The 21921-nt window shown below is 40.8% G+C and overlaps 1 non-coding gene across 1 annotated transcript in view; it reads right to left on the reverse strand.

Moving 5' to 3' along the window:
• The window catches only part of LOC123759725 (uncharacterized), a 136325-nt gene that overhangs the window by 114178 nt on the left and 226 nt on the right, over positions 1-21921 (reverse strand). The window lies entirely within an intron of this gene.

Raw genomic sequence — 21921 nt, forward strand, 5'->3', positions numbered from 1 at the left:
TCCTCCTTCCCCCTCATCACCATCTTCCATATGCCATCAAGAGCCCTCCATAAAGGTAAGATAAACTTAGGTACTGTATTGTAGTTAGAAAAAAACATTGTATTCAGTATAAAATGTATTTGTATGTTAATATTTTGGAGGGTGAGGAACGGATTAATTCAAATCCCTTTATTTCTTATGGGAAAAATCACTTCGACTTACGATTCGTCTCTGGGAACGGATTAGCATCGTAAGTCGAGGCCCCGTTGTATATAATATTTCAAGTATATGAATCAAGATATATTTAGGATTTAACAATTTCCTATACAGTAGAACCTCTATTAACGAGTTTAATCCGTTCTGGCACCGAGCTCGTTACCTGGAAAACTCGTCTTTGGAAACAAATTTCCCCATTTAAAATAAAGGAAATAAATTTAATCCGTTCCACTCCCAAAAACATCCATACTTGTATGACTTTTTTTATGTAAATATAATACTGCACATGTAAATATAAATGTTTTGTTGTAGTGCTTTAATATTTACTTTACCTTATGAAGAGTAGTTGCTGGCTTGAGGGAGACGATGGAGAGGTGGGAAGGAGGAGAGGGGTTATGGTGTGGAAGGAGAATTCACCTCTGAGTCAGGCGGACTCTCTCTTCTTGGGAATTTCACCCAAATTTCATTTCAAATGTCACACAAGGATGCGTTAGACCAGCACCAAATAAAAAAACTACGTTGATTACACTCGTTGTGTCAACAATATAATAGTCTTACCACGAAGATACAATACAATGCCGTTTTCTCAAATAGGCAATGTGGTTATTAAAGAAAACGGAAATTTCACGGCAAACATGTATACAATCCCCAAGTCGATCGGATAAGTATTGGATTTTATAGAAATATTTGCTCAAATGATGCTTGAGCGCGGTGTTTGGGTGCATTCAAGAGAAAAAAAGTGTGTTACGTTCAAGCGACATATACCTGCGAAAGTGATAACACTTTCATAAAGTGTTATCACAAAGTGATAAATTAATTAAACATTTTCACACACTGGGTTGTCACTGCTTTATCAGGGCACCTTTTCCAAGAATGCGTTCACCTTTTCAAACATTCCAAACACTTCCCTGATCTCAGTGGAAGAGGCAGCATCCTCCCTTACCTCCTCATTCCCTTACTAATGGTGTAAATTGTTGATGAGGACCTGCCATACTTCCTTGTGAGATCAATCACACAGACACCACACTCATGCTTTGCTATAATTTCCTTCTTGAAATCCATAATAATTGTGTCTTTCTTCCTCTTGAAAACACTATCTTTAGCAAGCAGCTTCTTTGGAGACATCGTGTGTTACAAATTGTAGTCGCAAAACCACTAAAAACCCAAAGAAAAGCTCAAATAAATCCAGAGGGATGCTTGTCGTGTGAGATACAACAACAACACTGGCGTCGGAGGCGTCCGAGAATTTGCGAGAACCCGCGAGACGCTAGGAAGCGCCATGTGGTTTCACTCGTTAATAGAGGCGAGCTCGTCAATAGAGACAAATTTGCTGCGAGTGGCTTGCTCGTTACTGGAAAAACTCGTTAATAGAGCCACTCGTTAATAGAGGTTCCACTGTAGTTTTAATAATACCTTTATTGCACTTTATTATCATTATCATTTACAGAAAGAAATGAACATAAAAATGTAGTAATTTTAACCCTTTAACTGCGCGGCCTATAAATATGACACCCCCACAGTGCGCAGAAAATAAATTTCTTGAAAAAATTCTTTTGTTTTTTTTAAAGTGTCAAAAACCCTTCCCTCAGTATGGGTATGTAAAAAAAAAATTCCAACTTGTACGTACTTTGGCTGCTATGGGGTCCGTAAGTTGGCGCGTGACGTCATCAATCCCTGTTCGCCTGTGACGTACGCTCCTGGGGCCAGTAGGGCGCCTGGGGCGGGGCGCACCAGTTGCCGCGAATATATTTTTGTTCATTTTTTGTGCACAGTTCCAAATACATTTTATTTGTTTTTACGTGCTAATCCTATGTATAATGAACACGTACACTATATTATGGCAGTAAAACATACGTACTGTCCGAGGACACTGTGTTACGTGCATGACACTTGTGTTCACATATGTTGCACATATTTACCATGTATCATGCTAATTTATGTATATATACAATCTATTTACAGACTATACACAGTCACACACTATATACATTCACGATCAACACACTCAGAACACCGCGAGTGTGAGCAGCCACACCCAGCCAGCCCTCCCTCACTCCAACATTGTATTGGCCAACATTCCTCCTCCCATCATACAGTTATTCACACCAAAGTTTCATGTTCATTTATGTATATTTACAACATATGTACACACTATCACACACTATATACATTCACCATCAACACACTCAGAACACCGCGAGTGTGAGCAGCCACACCCAGTCAGCCCTCCCTCACTCCAACTCCTGATGCTGTTATTACACTATACACACACACACACTGTATATACCCATGTACATGTGTGTTCCCTACAGCGAACCACCAAGCTAGTGTGGTGAGCAAAACAAATGTGGCTGCCACACAGTGAGGGTACCTCAATTCTCTCCCTCACCAAAATTCCTCCTTCCACAATACTATGCTCAACACTAATTATAACCACAATCCTGGTCACTAATTCCTGTAAATGAATAATTAACCACAAGTTTATTTTGAAAAGGAACCTAAAAAGTAGTTTGAAGATTCCTAAATGGACGAAATAATGCTGTGGTGCTGTGGCTAGCGCTGTGAACATCGTGAACAGCATTGAATCACTGATATTTGAACATTGTACCCAGTCATTATCACACTCATGCTCTTCTATAATACTATCATGGCTAAATAATACAAGATATATATATATATATATATATATATATATATATATATATATATATATATATATATATATATATATATATATATATATATATATATATATATATATATATATATATATATATATATATATATATATATATATATATATATATATATATATATATATATATATATATATATATATATATATATATATATATATATATATATATATATATATATATATATATATATATATATATATATATATATATATATATATATATATATATATATATATATATATATATATATATATATATATATATATATATATATATATATATATATATATATATATATATATATATGTCGTACCTAGTAGCCAGAACGCACTTCTCAGCCTACTATCCAAGGCCCGATTTGCCTAATAAGCCAAGTTTTCATGAATTAATGTTTTTTCGACTACCTAACCTACCTAACCTAACCTAACCTAACATTTTCGGCTACCTAACCTAACCTATAAAGATAGGTTATGTTAGGTTAGGTAGGGTTGGTTAGGTTCGGTCATATATCTATATTAATTTTAACTCCAATAAAAAAAATTGACGTCATACATAAGGAAATGGGTAGCTTTATCATTTCATAAGAAAAAAAATAGAGAAAATACATTAATTCATGAAAACTTGGCTTATTAGGCAAATCAGGCCTTGCATAGTAGGCTGAGAAGTGCGTTCTGGCTACTAGGTACGACATATATATATATATATATATATATATATATATATATATATATATATATATATATATATATATATATATATATATATATATATAATGACATTATTAGGCGATGCTGTGGTCACACGCTGAACAGCAGTGCTGTGCGCTCATACTGCGAGTACCAGCCTTGGTTGCTCACTCACTACTGAGGCTCCCACACCCGGGAATGTGGACCACGATTTTTTTTAAAGATGGCGTCTGTTTACAAGAGCCCTGAGGAAGGTGATGTGAACCCCATGTAGCCGCGGGAGTTTTGAATGGAACGTGAAAAATACAAATACCCGGAGGCGCGTTGCGCACCTGAAGCCTGGGCCTGCAGGCGCGTTGCGCAGTTAAAGGGTTAATAGACGAAACAGAAGTAGATATATACATATGTTAATTATGATGCAGGATCACTATTAAGAACTTAATTATAAACCACAATATGTTCTATATCATCAGAAATCTGTAAACATACCATATATTTTCAAATATTTCTAATTCAAGTATTTGTTTAGGATGCATGTATTTTAGTTATCCCTAGTTAGCTCTGAGAACACATCTAACTTGCAGCACGAATTTCTTTTCACCAATCTGAGAGATGCTAATGAGACCAGTCTCGACCCATTGGACAGGTGCTATTGAGACCAGTCTCGATCCACTGGACAGGTGCTAATGAGACCAGTCTCGACCCACTGGACAGTCATGAATATGCACCATCTATGCCAGAGGAAATTCAAAATGTTCTTCAAATTGAAGAACATTTAAAATATCATTCAAATTGTCAATACAAGAGCAGAATACATAAGTTGAGTGATATCAAAAGAATCATTTTGACTGACCAAGCCCCATTGTAAATATTTGTGGCTTTTTGACCATAAAGCTACCACCGCAGTCGAGGGTAAGAGACCGGATGTATCCAGTATACAAGCCACACTAGGTATTAGCTCATATAAGCTGACAACTTACCGATATAAACAGAACTTCCTAATGATATACAGTGGTACCTCAGTTTAAGAGTTTAATCCGTTCCTGGAGAACGCTCGTATTCCGAAAACTTGTATTCCGAAGCTAATTTCCCCATAAAAAATAATAGGAAATGAATTAATCCGTTCCTGACTACCCCAAAAACCCCACATCAAACTAAATTTTTATACCTAATTCATCTAAATAAACCTACAAAACTATGTTCAAGCTATTACTTATCCTTGTTGATGAATGCTGTAGGCCTATGGAAGATGGTGAGGAAGGGGAGGAGGAGAGGAGTTACTGTTTGGAAGGGGAGTCCCCTTTCATTATCACATCAGGCAGTGACGACCTTTCTGGTGTGCCCTCCCTGGCACGTTTTGTCCGAGTACCACTAGGTCCTGGTTGTGGCTCACTGCTCGGTTTTCTCACCACAAATCTGTCCACAGAAGCTTGCTTTTCCCTTCTTTGCAAGCTGTCTCTGTAGTAAGGCATCACATTGTCATTGAAAAGATTAAGGCAACGGCCTACTACAGCTTTCTCTGGGTGAGTCTTTTCAATAATAGTTTGAATCTCTTCCCACATCTGACACACCTTCCTAATTTCTGCAGAAGAGACATTCGCTACTGCCTCATCCTCCTCCACTGGAGAATCATCAGCTGCGTTGTCCTGCTGTTCCTGTTGAAGGGCTTGGAGTTCGTCGGTGGTTAGTTCTTCGTTGTGTTCTTCCACCAACTCCACATCATCACCATCCAATTCCAAGCCCATTTGCCAGCCCAGAGTAACAATTTCCTCAACAATAGGTGCATCATTTACAGGCTCAAAACCCTCAAAGTCTAGTTCTGTCACACATTCAGACCACAATTTTCTTCAGCCAGAGATCAGGGTTCTTTGAGTCACTTCTTGCCAGGCTTTGTCAACGAGTTTTAAAGCACTACAAATGTTAAAATGGTGTTTCCAGAACTCTTCGAGGGTGAGGTTTGTGGCTTCAGTCACTTCAAAACATTTCCGGAAAAGTGCCCTTTCATAAAGTTTCTTAAAATTTGCTATGATTTTCTGGTCCATAGGCTGAATTACAGGAGTGGTGTTAGGAGGAAGGAATTTAACTGTGAGGAATTTATTGTATCTGGGCAACAAATCGTCTTCCAAGCCTGGAGGATGAGCAGGAGCATTGTCGAGGAGAAGCAGGGCCTTGAGTGGCAAATGTTTCTCCTGCAGATATTTTTCTATGGCAGGGCACAGCACTTCATTCACCCACTCCGAAAAAATAAGCCTAGTCACCCATGCTTTTTTATTAGACTTCCACATCACACACATTTGAGTTTTCTGCACTTTATACTGTTTGAAAACCCTTGGATTTTCAGAATGATACACTAGAAAGGGTTTAATTTTCAAACCGCCACTCGCATTTGAACACAGCACAAGCGTAGACCTGTCTTTCATAGGCTTGTGTCCGGGCAAGGATTTTTCCTCCTTGGTAATGTATGTCCTCTTAGGCATTCTTTTCCAAAACAGTCCTTTTTCATCACAATTAAACACTTGTTGCGGTAGGTATCCCTCAGCCTCTGCAAACTCTTTATATTCGTCAATAAATCGTTCAGCGGCTGGTTTGTCTGAGCTGGCTGCCTCCCCATGCCTCGCAACACTATGGATACCACTTCTTTTTCTAAATTTTTCAAACCAGCCCCTGCTTGCCTTAAACTCTCTCGTATCTGCATCACTCGTTGCAGGGGTTTTCTTTACAAGGTCTTCGTGCAATACCCTGGCTTTCTCACAAATGATGGCCTCCGAAACACTATCACCCCTTGTCATGTATCCACGACAAGGGGTGGATTCCTTGGGCCTGATTCGACAAGGGGCCTGATTCCTTGTCGTGTATCCAAATTTATAACAACTTTTCCACTTTTTCAAGTATTTGTGGTCTTTGTTTCGTCATTGTTCTTACTCCTTTTGCCACATTAGCACTCATAATCTCAGATTTTGCCATTTTAGCACTCATAATATCATTTTTCTTCTTCAGTATAGTGCATATTGTTGATGTGACTTTGTTGTACTGCCTACAAAGTTCAACAACACGTGTACCATTCTCATGCTTCCGAATGATCTCTTGTTTCTCCTCTATTGTCATCCTCACATGGGCTTTCTTGCCTTGATCCTTACCACTGGCTTTCTTGGGACCCATGGTGAGATATATAATAACAAATTTTATAGTCAAATGACCAAAAATCCAACAAAACACTGAAAATCTGGGTGAAGAATTGATGTGGGATAGTCACTGGGCGCGAGACAATGGTAAACTGAGGGGCGGAGGGGCGACTATCGCCGTGCCACCACGCACTAGGTCGGCCTGAACGCGTATCAACAAACTCGTGTTCCGAGGTAACCCTCACCTTCCGAGACATATTTTCCGAGGAAATCCTGCTCGTATTCCAAAAAACTCGTATACAGGGGCACTCGTATTCCGAGGTACCACTGTATATGCAATTAATACAACTGAAATGTTTAAAACCTGATTATTTATGTATCATGTGCACAGTTTTTAATGTAATTTTTGTCCGATATGCGGGCTCTTTATCATGCTTCACCTTGAGGCAAAGCCCAATGCCTTACGGCATACTTATTCTCTGTCCACAGATACGCCATATTGATGCTCTGTCCACAGACCAGTCTCTCTCTCTCTCTCTCTCTCTCTCTCTCTCTCTCTCTCTCTCTCTCTCAAACCATATACACTGATGGTTCCCTACATCGTCCCATGGGTGCAGCTGCAAGTGCAGTTGTCTGCCCAGTATAAACAACTGGGGCCTCTACCCATCAGACTCAATTATTTTCCTTGCTTCTTGCACTAAAATGTGGACAAGTCTCCAAACTTGATGCATTAATTGTAAGTGATTTTCTATCATCCTTCATTGCACTTAACTCTTTAAGACACAATTATAACATGAACGTGTTTGAAGCCAGACAGAGAGAAATAAAATTATTAGTGATGGTAACAATCCATTTCATGTGAATTCCATCTTCGTTGGCCTCTGACTGCATGATGATGATGCCAAAATTATGAGAAGGATAGACAGTAAAATAGAAAGAGATTAGAAGACAACCTGAACAAACGTAAGGAATGGTCCAGAAAATAGCTATTAAAGTTTAACTCAAGTGTAAAGATACTTGAATTGATACTTAAGATACTTCGATTAAGTGTAAAGATAAGGGCTGATGATACTACTTTCATCTGTTGACCAGATCACACACTAGAAAGTGAAGAGAAGACGACGTTTCGGTCCGTCCTGGACCATTCTCAAGTCGATTGTGATGGTTTGTGTGCACAATCGACTTGAGAATTGTCTAGAACGGACCGAAACATCGTCGTCTCTTCACTTTCTAGTGTGTGGTCTGGTCAACATACTTCAGCCACGTTATTGTGACTCATCGCCTGCACTACTTTCATCTATTCAGATCCCAACCCAAATGCACTAAATAATAATCTAAGCAACTACAGTAATTTAAAAAAGTCCACTCATGAATGTAAACCAACAAACTCAAAAATTGTTGACAACCAAGTGGACATTCCCTCGCAGTCCTCAAAGGTCAGGAAAGCTTTAAAAAAAGATTAATTGTTATTAAAGAGCTACAGTCTGAAGCTATTGTAGAATACTCTGGCAAGCAAACAGGAGAGACGATGCATGGTAATTCACAAAAAACATTCCATATGTTCAGACCAGGCTTGAAATTTTAGAAAATATAGGCAAGATGGTTAAGATCCAACCTCCATGAGAGGTTTATCAGAATATGCTTATGGAAGAATCTGGTTCAGCCCCAAGAGAATTCCAAGAGGTAAGGAGTAAAAAATACCATGTCATGAAAAAGGAATGCAAACCTATCCATAGGCACAATGTTGCTAATGACATTTTAAATGTAATTAGCATGATAGATACTCATGATTATGTACAGGAGATAATTCATAAAACGAACAAAGTCCCCTGTGTGATAATGTATTCCAAGGAACAATTTGAAGATTTCAAGCAACATTTGTGTGCTGCGGGAAAAGAAAACCCTAATGTCATTGGTGTTGAGTCTTTCAGTATCGGTCCTTGTTATTTAACAACAATTGTTAAGAACACTACTGTAATAACATAAAGCAACCCTATATTCCTCGGGAATATAGAATTCCTGAGGAATTCTTATTCCAATTGTTCTTTTATAGTATTATTAATTAAATCTTACTTTTAAGTTCCTCCTTATACCCAACTCCATATCTTAGGATTTTTGTAGAATACTGTTGAATTTTTAACTTTAGATCTTTATTGTTCACTTACATACTAAATCTGTTTTGATACTGCCAGTGTCGAGTGCAGAAATTGCCAGTGTACAAGTAGTTCACTGTTGTTCATGACCAGTCCAGTGGGTTGAGACTGGTCTCTTAGCACCTCTCAGATTGGCAGAGAAGAAATTCGTGCTGCACGCTAAGTGTGTTCTCAGTGCTAACTAGGGTTACGAAAATACATGCTTCCTAAATAAATACTTTAATTATAAATATTTGAAAATATATGGTATGTTTTCAAATTTCTGATGATATAGAACATACAGTATTGCTGTTTATAACTAAGTTGTTAATAGAGATCCTGCATCATAATTAACATTTGTATATATCTACTTATGTTTTGTATATTAAAATGACTGCATTTTTATGTTAATTTCTTTCTGTAAATGATAATGAAGATAAAGTGCAATAAAGGTATTATTAAAACTATAGGAAATCGTTAAATCCTATATATATCTTGATTCTTATACATGAAATATTGTATACTTTGCTCTCTCCATGTGGTGAGGTGTGATGTGCAGGTGTTGTTCATAGCTAGGTGAGCTGGCAGGTGGTGTTCACTGCTAGGTGAACTGCTGTTCACCTAGCATTAAGTAGGTACCCGGTAGTTAACTGTTGTGGGGATGTATACCCTGAGGCACTGTAGAGAATGCTCACAACAGAACAATGTATAATCAGATTATTGTATACAACACATTGAGAAAGAATGAAGGTTAGATCCAAAAATTTGTTTTTTAATACACTTACACATTTATTGGGTCTCCTTTGCATTCATTGAAGCACTACAGTAAGTTTTTCCATTATTATTATTTAATTTTTATTATTATTAACAGAATGGGGAGGGGGAGGGATTGGTTCACATGTCCACATTCCAATGCCCCTTTCCCAGGGCTGGGGGTGCGGGGTTGTACAATAAACTATACACACACCTCAGTTTAACTCCACACTCATTTTCTTCGCGATAGTTCCTTGTGCAACCCATACTCATCCTGTGAGTGGTAGTTCATATTGTGTACCCTATACTCATCCTGTAAGTGGTAGTTAATTTTGCACACCATTTTTAATTAATTTTTGGGATGCAAAATTAACTACCAATCACAGGATGAGTATAGATAACAGATATAGAGGTATATAGATAACAGACTGAACAAAAATCATCTAATTATCGCAGGGGACTTCAATATTGACCTCTGCGAGCCTGAACACCCTACTGCTGTTAGCTTCCTCAACTGTATGAATTCCTGCTTCCTCATACCCTTAATCACTAGACCTACTAGAATCACTGATAGTACTGCCACGACTCTAGATCACATCTGGACCAACATAACCTCTCCGCTTACTTCAGGTATAATCATCGATAGCACTACAGACCATTACCCCACATTTCTCCTAACAAACATTAACAAACTGCCTCTAGAGACAAGGGAGTTAAGCTTTAGGCTGCACAATGAAACTGCTATAGACAATTTTATAACTGCTGCTGATAATGTCAACTGGGAGTCCGAGTTAGGTAACATAGGGAACATCAACCTAGCAGTGCAATCTTTTCTTCAAAAAACTCTCAACCTTTATAACACCCACTGTCCTATGCTTACAAAACAAGTCACAACCAAAAGGTTTAACAATCCTTGGCTTACAAAGGGAATACTTAAATCCATTAATAAAAAACATGACCTAGAGAAGAAGTATAGGTTAGGAACCGTCTCCAGAGAATTCTCAAAGAATTACACGTTATTGCTATCTAAAATAATTAGACGAGCCAAAACTAAGTACAAAACTAAGTACTACGAAGATAAATTTACCCAAAGAAAGAGCAACATTAAAAAAACTTGGAGCACAATTTCTCAAATATTGGGATCTAAGAAGATTTTAAATAACAAACCGACACTCCTGTCCAATAACGATGGTCAGCTTTCAGCCTCTGATTCTGCTATTGAGTTCAATAGGTTCTTCTCTTCCATTGGGACATCCCTTGCAAATGATATTCCATCTTCCAGTACTGATATTAAGGACTATCTTACAGGTAACTATCCACAGTCTCTGTACCTAAAGCCTACTAATTCCACTGACGTTAATGAGATAATCCTTTCCCTTAAAACCAAGTCTACGTGCCCTTTAGGAGATACCAACCTTAATTTACAAAAAAGCCTCCAGATCTTTAGCCCCTGCTATTGCATTGCTCTTCAACAAGTCACTTGAACTCCAAACCTTTCCAGATATGCTAAAAAAAAAAAGCGAGAGTAACCCCTGTCCACAAATGTGGTGATCTCACAGATGTTAACAACTACAGACCTATATCAATCCTGAATAACTTGTCAAAAATATTTGAAAAATTAATCTACAAGCAGCTTTACTCTTATCTAGCCAAACACAATATACTTAGCTCTTGTCAATATGGCTTCAGACCCAAAAAAAGCACTAACGATGCACTTATTAGTATGATTAACTTGATTCATGCAGCTCTTGATAAAAATGAGTTCCCTGTTGGGTTATTTGTGGACCTGCATAAAGCTTTTGACACTGTCAACCACCAAAACCTTCTTCTTAAATTACATCATTATGGAGTCAGAAGACACTCCCTGCAATACCTCAAATCTTACCATGCTGACAGGCTCCAGTATGTTTCTGTGAATAATTCAATTTCTCCCACCCTACCCATCAACATTGGTGTTCCTCAGGGCAGCATACTTGGCCCTCTCCTCTTTCTCATCTACATTAATGACCTTCCAAATGCCTCCCAACACCTCAAACCAATTTTATTTGCTGACGACACAACCTTCATTTACTCCAGTCCTGACCCCCTTGCTCTAAATGCCACAGTAAATACTGAGCTAAATAAAGTCCATCTTTGGCTAACTTCGTATTGCTGAAAAGAGGCAGAGAGAGTGGTACCAAGGCGCACCCGAAAGGAACGATGAGAGAGGAAGCTGCGGAGAAAGAGGGAGAGATGACCACGAAGGACAAAAGAATGAAGTTGAGATAGAATATGATATCGTCAAGTGGTGTCGTAAGCCTTTTCCAGGTCAAAGAGAACGGCAACAACGGAGGTCTTCGCAGCAAAAGCAGTACGAATATAGACCTTCAAGTTCACCAGGACATCTGTCGTGCTGCGGCACTTGCGGAAACCAAATTGAGAAGGGGAGAGGAGGTGATGGTGTTCCAAGAACCACATCAGACGAACGTTAACCATACGTTCAAAAGAGTTTGCAGACACAACTTGTGAGAGCAATAGGGCGAAAGTCCTTAGGGGAAGTACCCAGAGACCCCGGTTTGCGAACAGGGAGGACAACGGCATCGAGCCAGTCCTCAGGGACTGACGACGACTCCCAGATCCGATTATACAGACTCAGTAAATACTGAGACGTGCACGGAGGGAGATGGCGAAGCATCTCATAATGAATACCATCGGAGCCCGCCGCCGTAGAACCGCAGAGGGCCAGGGCAGAACGAAGTTCAGAGAGAGAGAAGGGATCATTATAGGGAAGCTGAAGATGAGTGCAGAAATCTAAAGGACGAGACTCAAGGACAGGTTTACGAAGAAGGAAAGATTGGGGAAGATGAAGACCAGAGCTAACAGAAGAAAAGTGGGAACCCAGTTCGGAAGCGACCTGCAACGGGTCCGCCACAAGAGTATCATGGAGGTGAAGGACCGGTGAAACATCGGGAACGAACTTACCCACTATCTTGCGGATACGCTTCCAGATCTGGGCCAGAGGGGTTTCGGACGTAATTGTTGAGACATAAGAAGCCCAACATTCACATTTAGTCGTACGGATGGCCCTACGGGCCACCGCACTCGCTTTCTGAAAGAAAAGAAAGGAATCGGTCGTCTGCCTACGGCGGTGCCTCTTCCAGGCTGCACGCTTACAGCGGACAGCCCGAGCACAGTCCGCATTCCACCAGGGAATGCACTTCCGTGGACCCCGAGAGGAAGAGCGAGGAATAGAGCGGAGGGCAGCGTTGAAGACAGTGTCATGAAAAAGGAGGAGAGCGCGAGAGAGAGGCAGAAGGGAGAGGTCAGAGAGAGCAGCACTGAGGGTAAATAGGGTCCAGTCTGCTTTAGCAAACTGCCACCTAGGGAAAGAGAGGGAAGGGCGAAAAGAGAAAAAGGAAACAAGGATGGGGAAATGATCACTTCCATGGAGGTCATCAAGAACCTGCCACGTGAAATCTAAGTAAAGAGAAGAAGAGCAGAGAGAAAGATCAAGACAAGAAAGGGTGCGAGTCCGAGAGTCCAAATGAGTGGGCTCACCAGAATTCAGAAGAGACAGGGAAGAAGAGAGGAGAAACGGCTCAAGAAGGCGACCCCGGGTATTCGTCAGAATGTCACCCCAAAGAGAATGACGACAATTGAAGTCACCCAGCAGGAGCACAGGCTCCGGCATGGAGTCTAGGAGGTGTTTCAAATCAGGAAGAGAAAGCGGGACACTCGGGGGGAGATAAATGGAACAAACAGTGTACCATTTCCCCACAAAGATATGAGCGGCAGAACAATGGAGAGGCGAAGGAAAAAGTAAAGGAACAAAGGGAACATCAGCACGAATCAAAAGAGCAGAAGAATTAGAAGCCTCAGCAACGGCTGGGGGGGGGGGGGAAGAGAAAGGAATAGCCACGAAAACGACCAGGACGAGCACCAAGCATCGGCTCCTGGAGACAGACACAAAGGGGCGAAAACCGCGAAATCAGAAGTTGGAGTTCGAGGAAATTGGCGTAATAACCTCGAACGTTCCATTGAAGAATGGACAACGACGAGAAGAGAAAGAACAAAAACAGAGAACAAGGAAGAAACAAAGGCAAAAGAGCAACAGAGCACGTTAAAGAATATCAGGGTCGGGATCAGGGTCAGCAAAGTCAGTGTTAGGGGGCATGGGTAAACTGAGCAAAGACGGAGGGAAGGAAACGGGAGTACAGATCAGAGGTGGGCGGGCGGGGTCCGGAGGAGGAGACAACGGAGAGGAGCAGTCAAGGACAGCAGCAGGAAGAGGGGGAGTAGAAAGGGAGGAGCGCACCCCAGCAGGAGCAGCAACCGAAAGGGAAGCAGGGGCCAAAGAAACCTCCATAGCAGGAACAGGGGGTGCAATCACTGAAACGGGAGGGGAAGGAGCAACAGAGCCAGAAGTAGGAGCTGAGGAAGAAAGCGAAGCCTTCTTACCCGCCGGGGAGGAGGAAGGAGAGGAGCCAGGCTTACGCTTCTGACTTAAAGAGACTGGTGTCCCAGCAACTACGTACCGGGCAACGGATTCTAGTGTCTCAACAGGAGAAGCCGAACGAGAGCACACACGACGACCGTTAGGAGAGCGATGGACATCCGCCTGCACCGACAGGGGGCGGGGAGAGCCGATAGATGGAGGAAGAGGATGGGAAGGAGGATCGCAGGGGGACGAGGAAGAAGACACAGGAGACATGACAGACCGGGAAGAAAGAAGGGGAACCCCAGACAGAGGACCAGGAGGGGGACCCCTCGGGACAGAACACAAAGGGACAGAGGAGGGGGCAGTGGGCGTATCAGGGTCCAAGGCCCGGAAACGGTTGTGAGTCTGAGGAAGGGGGAAGGACGAGGAGAGGAAGAGCGCAACACGCGAGCATAAGAGATGTTAATATAAGGCGGGAGCCGGCGAACCTGGCGCCTCGCCTCAGGAAAAGATAAACGCTCCCGGTGCTTCAGGTTGAGGACGGCTGCCTCAAGCTTGTAATGGACACAGGCACGGGAGAAGGTAGGATGGGCCTCACCGCAGTTGAGGCAGCGAGCTTGGGGAGAAGTGCACTCCGACTTAGAGTGACCTTCACCCCCACACAAAGGACAGAGAGACAGTCCCAGGGCAGCGGAGGGCACCATGCCCAAACCTCCAGCACTTGTTACAAAGTCGAGAAGGAATATACTCCTGGACAGAGCACCTAGCACCAGCAAGAATGACCGAGGATGGAAGGGTCCTACTATCAAAGGTGATCTTCACAACGCGAAGGGGTTGACGGCGACGACCACGAGGGGGACGAGTAAACGAATCGACCTGGAGGACAGAATGGCCTTGGGCATCAAGGATATGCCAAATATCATCGTGGCAATCCTGCAGATTCCGAACACCGGTTGCAACATGGGGTGGGAGGAGAATAGTGCCAACACTGACATTCATCTGAATGTTCTTGGAGACCCGAACAGGGATCTCGCCAAGGCAAGATAAGGCAGCCAAGCGGGAAGCTGCATCCTGAGAAGGAGCAGCAACGACACGTGTACCGAGACGAGTGGGGTTGAAAGTAACAGACGCATCCACGGAATCTACAAGATGCCGATGGAGGGAGAAATCGTCAGGAGGCGCAGAATCAAGAGGGAGGAGATCAAAGTATTTGGCCCATGAAGCAGGACCAAACAAGGCCTGATACGCATCAGCACGGGAAGGAATCGAGCGAGTGCGGCTGGGGCGCGAACGGCGTTGAGAACCCCTAGAGAGAGAGGGGTCAAAAGGCGCAGTAGTCACAACGAGAGACTTAGCCGCACCAGGGGACGAAGTGGTCACCACCGGGGGCTAGAGGCTCGACCCAACCACAGAGGAGGGAGAGGAGCTGGGGGGAAGAAGTCAGGACGGTCAAAGGAGGAGCAAGGTCGGGGCCCAACGCAGCGGGAGCTACAGAGCCTGGTCTTCCAATACAGGCCGACTCGGGGGCTTGGTCGCCCACCCCACGAGCCTGAGAGGGTACAACGGAAACATTCAACGACATAGAAACAAAGAGAAAAATTCATCCACGAATGTGCCCCCATACCCACCATGGAGCCACAATTAGAGGCAGGACACCCAACAGGAAGCTATCGCCGATCATGCCGGGGCCCCCTAGGGGTGCGTCGTGAGTATACGCCCCACAAACGCCACCTTAAGAACCGTCAGTCCGTCGAGATCGGGTTCAGCGACGAAAGGGGGATTGACAATAAAAGGTTCCCCTCGCTCGAGACGTTGGGTACTACAGTTCTACGGGTGCAAGAGTATGCCTCCTCAAGCACCCGGGCGTCAAAATAGAAGAAGTCCAAAGAAATAATCCAAAACAAGCAAAAGGTCGGCAGGAAACGACAAGCAGAGAGGAGAAGAGGGGGGAGAAAAACTAAACATAAGGAAAAGGAAAAGCGATCCGGCACAATTAGAGAAGACAGCAGCAGGAGTGCAAGGCCAGAAAAGGACAGAGGACTGCCCCACGGAGCATCACACTCCGGCAGCCGTCCACCAAGCCCCCTCACGACGCCAACGAGCCGGATGGGGAGGGGGTACAAGATACAAGCTAGATGGTGTTCAGATTGCGAAATCAGATTTGCAAAAGGGATCTGGGAGTTATGATTAGTAAGAATTTAAAACCAAAGAATCAATGCATGAATGTTTGTAATAAGGCAAATAGGACATTGGGATTTATTAATCGAAGTGTTAGTAACAAGACACCCAGTGTTGTTCTTCAGCTATATCTTGCTCTGGTTAGGCCCCATTTAGATTATGCAGTTCAGTTTTGGTCGCCGTACTACAGAAGATATAAATTCACTTCAATGTGTCCAGTGTAGGATGACAAAATTAATTCCCCAAATTATAAATCTTTCATATGAAGAAAGATTAACAAAGCTTAATTTGCATTCACTGGAATGGCAAAGAGTTAGGGGTGACATGATAAGAGGTTTACATATGGATGAATGGACGTAACAAAGGGGATATTAATAGGGTATTGAAAGTATCAACACAAAACAAAACACAAAACAATGGATATAAATTGGATAAGTTTAGATTTAGAAAAGACTTGGGTAAATACTGGTTCGATAACAAGGTTCTTGATTTGTGGAACCAATTACCACGTAATGTGGTGGAGGTGGGGTCCCTCAATTGTTTCAAGCATAGGCTGGACACGTATATGAGTGGGATTGGGTAGTTATAAATAGGAGCTGCCTCGTATGGGCCAATAGGCCTTCTATAGGTCAATAGGCCAAAATAAGTAGCTTGGGGTTCTACTACTCATACTCATTTACGTCCTCTAATTACCCAACACAAAGCTGCTATTAGAACAATATCTAACTCTGGCCCCAGACAGCACTCGGGACCCTTACTCAAATCTCTGAATATGTTAGATATTAAGTCACTACACATCCTCTCTTGTGTACTCTATATATTTAAAACTTTGAATTGTAATGTCAATCCTGACCTTCAACGCTTCCTAGAAGGTTGTAACAGAACTCATGGGCACCACACCAGAAACAAATACCTATTTGATATTCCAAGAGTATGACTTAATCAAACTAGGAATGCTCTACAAATCAAGGGACCCAGAATGTGGAATGACCTTCCCAATCATGTCAAAGATTGTACCTCTCTCAACCAGTTTAAGATGAAAACTAAGTACTACCTAATTAACTCCATGTAACCTACCTTACTTCTAAATGTCAACCCATGTCTTACTATTTAAAAAAAAAAAAATACTGTTTGTTGACCAACTTGTATATTGGCTATTTTCTACCATGTTCCCCCGCTTTTTTTATCTTTCATTATTTTTTTGTTCTTTCAATGCAATTTATACTTTAAGCTCAATTACTATTAAGTTTTAGTCTAAGTGGTTTTTTTCCCCACCTCACCTTGCCCGAAACGCTCTGCGTACTAGTGGCTTTAGGTATTGTATGTACAGTGGCACCTCGATTAACGAATTTAATCCGTTCTGGCACCGAGCTCATTATGTGGAAAACTCGTCTTAAGAAACAAATTTCCTCATTTAAAATAAAGGAAATAAATTTAATCCGTTCCACTCCCAAAAACATCCATACTTGTATGACATTTTATAATGTAAATATAATACTGCACATGTAATTATAAATGTTTTGTTGTACTGTTTTCATGTTTACTTTACCTTATGAAGAGTCGTTGCTGGCTTGAGGGAGACAATGGGGAGGTGGGAAAGAGGAGAGGGGCTATGGTGCGGAAGGAGAATCCACCTCTGAGTCAGGCGGCTTCTCTCTTCTTAGGAATTTCACCCCACTGGGACTGGGTTGTGGTTTACTATCACTTGCTGGTCTTTACTTTTGCAAAGAACGAGTCTACTGACAATTGCTTTTGTCTTTGTTTTTAGGATGTCCCTAAAACGAAACAGCAAATTGTCATTAAACATGTTCTCACACCGGGTTGTCACTGCTTTATCAGGGTGATGCTTTTCCAAGAATGCAGTCACCTTTTCAAACATTCCCAACACTTTCCTGATCTCACTGGAAGAGGCAGCATCCTCCCTTACCTCCTCATCCCCTTACTAATGGTGCAAATTGTTGACAAGGACCTACCATACTCCCTTGTGAGATCAGTCACATGGACACCATGCTCATGCTTTGCTATAATTTTCTTCTTCAAATCCACAGTAATTGTCTCTTTCTTCCTCCTGACAACACTATCTTTAGCAAGGAGCTTCTTTGGCGACATCGTGCGTCACATATTGTAGTCACAAAACCACAAAAACCCAAAGAAAAGCGCAAATAAATGCAGAGGGATGCTTGTCGTGCGTGATACAACAACAACACTGGCGTCGGAGGTGTCCGAGAATTTGCGAGAACCAGTGAGATGCTAGGAAGCACCATGTGGTTTTGCTCGTTAATAGAGGTGAAGCTTGTCGATAGAGACAAATTTGCTGCGAGTGGCTCGCTCGTTACTCGAAATGCTCGTAGATAGAGCCGCTCGTTAATCGAGGTGTCACTGTACTACCTCTATCTTTAAATCAAACAGAATGTTTGTACTGTAACTCTGCAACTATGTATGTGCTTTTCCTAAATAAATTATTATTATAAATTATTATATTCTGCAGTCACCTTTGTTCTTATGTTCTAAACTACTGGTAACAAGATGAGTATGGGTTGCACAATAAATTACCCCGCAGAGGATGAGTATGGGGTGCACGTAAACAAAGACTCACACGATGAGTATGGAGTGCACAATAAACTACTACTCACAGGATGAGTCTATGATATATATGCTCTATATTAGAGTAGCTAAAATACACCTCCATTTCCAAAATAAATACTTTAATGACAAATATTTAAAAATATATTGTATGTTTCTGATTTTCTGATGATATAGAACATATCATTATGTGTGTAAATCACAAAAATTAGCATGTGATGAAAAATGTGACAGTGTCAGACCACGGAGGAAGAATCGAAACAGGAATTTCCTTAAGTACTTTCGTATATTAATACATCTTCAGAAGGTATGAATGAAGATGAATAATACATTCATTCCTTCTGAAGATGCATTAATATACAAAAGTACTGTACTTAAGGAAATTCCTGTTTCAATTCTTCCTCCATGGTCTGACACTGTCATATCGTATATATTGGGGTCCCAGTAGTTCAGTTGTGTTCGTTCTCGACGCACAATTGAGAATCCTGGGTGGGACAGAAATGGTTGGGTACATTTCTTTTCACCTAATGCAACTGTTCATGTTTCCTGACACCAGCGATTGTGTAGTATTGGCTATTTATTTAACCACATCTTTGCTTTCATTTAAGATATATTTTCCTTGAAATGTAGTTACATTATCGTCCACATCTGTCTTTATTCTGGCATATAGGCCTTTAATGTTACTTTGCATATATGGAATTAATTATACAATTGATTGGCTTGTGTGCAAGCCTTCACACTCCCTGAGCCAGCCATCAACCATAAAAAGGCATATATATATCTTCACTTTCACTTCAGTTATATTTATGCCAAAGTATTATCATGCAGTTTATAATTCTGTCTGTATGATCACATAGAAAACTTCATTTATTACAATATCTAGATTAAATTAACACTGATCTTCGACAGGTCGTAGTTCCCATCAATTGGGAGAGCGTCAACCAAGAAACCTTGTTTAAGATACAAATATCTTTCCTCTGTAATAAGGTATGATCTCCGTGAGGGATTCACAAAACTATTTTATCTACACCTTTCTGATAACATATACAAATATAATCTTTATTTGTGAATCTTTGTTAATTAAGCAATATATCAGATAGCATGTGGGGTTTGGTGTTCTATGAACAAAAACTACAGTAGTAGTTTAAATAGCGAACGCATACTAACAAATAACGTTAGTATCTATATAACAAAATTATTGTCCTGTGGAGTTGATTTATCTTCCAGACACTTTTTTTTTTTAACAAATATTAAATATTTCGTGGCTGTTTATGAAAGATAGTATTTTATAAATACACAACCTACTCGTTAATATCACCAATTAAATTTGAGACAATTTGAGCAAAGAATTGCGACGACTGGATCACTGTGTACAGGAGGCTGATATGGAAGCAAACACACTCCAGACGACCATATATCTTGGATAAGTCGCTCCACAACATTGTCGCTTGGACTGTTGACTTCCTATGGCATCACCTGCTACATATTTACTTCTAATTTCATTATGAAATTAGATTATTTCAGAGTAAAAATAGGTTTGATCATGTTCTGCATTCAGCATCAACATTATAGTGAGTAAATATACCATATTTCTTCATTACTTACGTAATGCTAGCAGCATTTAAATATTTTTACAAGGTTTTTAAACAATGCTGTTTGTTGACCAACTTGTATCTTGGCTATTTTCTACCTTGTTCCCCCCCCTATTTATCTTTTTTTTTTTTCTTGCAACACAATTTATACTTTAAGCTTTAGTTTATACTATTAAGTTTTAGTCCAAGTATTTTTTTCCCTTACCTCACCTTGCTCGAAATGCTATGCGTACTAGTGGCTTTAGATATTGTATGTTCTAGCTCTATCTCAGTCCGTCTTCCAAAAATTGGGAGGTAAATGTAACAGCCCCATAAGTGCAATTATGTACTATGTACGATTGTCAGGAATTGTACTTACTTACATTTAGTATTAAATTGTACTGTCAAATATATTGTGAATATTTGAGTTTACCTAAAAGGCTGAATAGAAAACCACGACCTCACCTAACCGTCTTAGTTTTTGAAGATAAGCATTTTATTGTTTCTTAATTACAATTAATACTTAACCTATAGCTATATTGATATTAGTTTTATAAAACAAAACTAAAATATTTCAATAAATTGTAAAGTAACTCAGGATATTTTCAAATTTTGTATAAAATATCTATTGTTTAATAAAACTGAAAAAAATCCTCATATTTAAAATGTAGGTATAGCAAACTAAACTTTAAAACTTCATCCTAAAATTCTGAGTGTCTTAACAGAAAATGAGGAGAATTAAATTGGGAGGTAAATGTAACCGCCCCATAAGTGCAATTGTGTACTATGTAAGATAGTCAGGAAATATACTTATTACACTTAGTATTAAAATGTACTATCAATTCAGAGGATGGGTTGCAGCATCTATAAGTCCAACATTATGTTTTTTTTTTGTTTTTTTTTTTTTTAGATATATACAAGAGTTGTTACATTCTTGTACAGCCACTAGTACGCGTAGCGTTTCGAACAGATCCCTGGAATACAACCCCCGCCGCGAAGAATCGTTGTTTGAACCAAGTACACATTTTACTGTTGCATTAAACAGAGGCTAGTTAAGGATTTGCGCCTAGTAAATCCTCCCCAGCCAGGATACGAACCTATGACAAAGCGCTCACGGAACGCCAGGCGAGTGTCTTACCACTACACCACGGAAACTTATGTTTGTAATATAACTATGTATGTACTTGTACCTGAATAAACATTTGATTTGATTTGATTTTGATAAATTTGGGTGGATTTGGGTAATTTGGGTAATTCTATGGACCCGTGTGTACCTGTTGACTAGCCTGTGGTCTTGTACCTTCATGCTGAATTGTGGGGTTCAGTCCCTGAGCCTATTATGTGCCTCTGTAACCCTTTCCACTACCGCCCACAAGATGGGTATGGGGTGCATAATAAATGAACTAAACTAACTAACTGGTGTATACTTGTTGACTAGCCTGTGGTCTCGTACCTGGGTGCTGGTGTGTATCTGTTGACTAGCCTGTGGTCTCGTACCTGGGTGCTGGTGTGTATCTGTTGACTAGCCTGTGGTCTCGTACCTGGGTGCTGGTGTGTATCTGTTGACTAGCCTGTGGTCTCGTAC

This window comes from Procambarus clarkii, chromosome 8 (assembly GCF_040958095.1).
Source record: "Procambarus clarkii isolate CNS0578487 chromosome 8, FALCON_Pclarkii_2.0, whole genome shotgun sequence".
Taxonomy (NCBI): Eukaryota; Metazoa; Arthropoda; class Malacostraca; order Decapoda; family Cambaridae; genus Procambarus; species Procambarus clarkii.